Source organism: Chrysochloris asiatica, unplaced genomic scaffold (genome assembly GCF_000296735.1).
Source record: "Chrysochloris asiatica unplaced genomic scaffold, ChrAsi1.0 scaffold00019, whole genome shotgun sequence".
NCBI classification, from domain to species: Eukaryota; Metazoa; Chordata; class Mammalia; order Afrosoricida; family Chrysochloridae; genus Chrysochloris; species Chrysochloris asiatica.
The window spans coordinates 7,141,561-7,143,143 of record NW_006408537.1 but is presented as its reverse complement, the minus strand read 5'-3'; positions in this window follow the sequence as shown (position 1 = coordinate 7,143,143).

Sequence of the window (1,583 nt, the reverse complement as noted above, 5' to 3'; positions counted from 1 at the left end):
GGCCTATTTCCTCTTTTGTCTGCTTGTCCCGCTCCACAATCCCCCTGCAGGCCTTTTTTCTAGTTGGAAACAGTTCAGGGCCGGCTGTGGCCATTTGGTTTTAATTGGAAACTGTCTCTTTAAATTTTGAGGAGATCTGTGTGCATGCGTAGTAGAACCCTCCGAGGGTGGGGTGGGGTGCCCACTAGTTCAGGCACCCCTATAGTCACCAGAATGGAGGTGCGCAGATAGCAAGGGACCAATGAACATTTACCAAAAGAAAAGAATGTCCACACCTTTATCTCAGTGGTTCTGCCAGGCATCTGTGGCTGCTCCGATCCTTCCCCCACATGGTCTCACCCAAGATGGTGGCTCCTGGAGCAGCTGAGCGTCCCGGACTAGAAAGCAAAAGATTTCTTGCTTCTGCCACAGATTCCCCCAGCTGTGAGCCTTCCAACCTTCTAACTATTCCTTTATATGTGGTTCAGAGTTCTGGGACCATCCCCTGAGTCTGCTTGTTCTGGTATTCTGTGTTGTTGTTGGCGGAACTCTCTGCTACATGTCCACCCGATCCGCCATCTTGTTTGTTCTCAATATCTATTAATATAGGAACATGGCATGTATGAAATAGCAAAGTAGAAAATTTGAAAATGGTAAAAAAATGAAATAGAACTCATAAACATTGATATCTTAGGTATTAGTGAGCTTAAATGTACTGGTATTGCCCATTTTGAATCTGACAACCACATGGTTTACTATGCCAGCAATAACAAATTGAAGAGGAATGGTGTTGCATTCATTGTCAAAAAAAACATATCCAGATCAGTCAGGAGGTACAATGCTGTCTGTGATAGGATAATATCTATGTGCCTACAGGGAAGACCAGTTAATACCACCATTATTCAAATTTACACATCAGCAACTAAGGTCAGTGAAGATGAAATAGAAGAATTCTACCAACTTTTTCTATCTGAAACTGATCAAACATGCAATCAAGATGTGTTGATCATTACAGGTGATTGGAATGCAAAGGTTGGGAGCAAGAGGAAGGATCAATAATGGGAAAATATGGCCTTAGTGATAGAAATGATGCTGGAGATCGCATGATAGAATTCTGCAAAATCAATGATTTATTCATTTCAAATACCTCTTTAGACAGTATAAGAGATGATTATACACATGGACCTCACCAGATGGAATACATAGAAATCAAATTGACTACATCTGTGGAATGAGATGATGGAAAAGCTCCATATCATCAGCTAAAACAAGGCCAGGGGCAGACTGTAGAACAGACCATCACTTACTCATATGCAAATTCAAACTGAAGCTGAAGAAAATGAAAAACAAGTCCACGAGAGCCAAAATATGACCTTGAATATATTCCACCTGAATTTAGAGATCATCTGAATAAGAGATTTGATACATTAAACACTAAAGACTGAAGACCAAGAGTTTTGGGATGACATCAAGAACATCATACAGGAAGAAAGCAAAAAGTCATTGAGAAGACAAGAAAGAAGGAAAAGGTCAAAACGGATGTCAGAAGAGACACTGAAACTTGCTCTCCAGCGCAGAGAAGTTAAAGCAAATGGAAGAAAGGA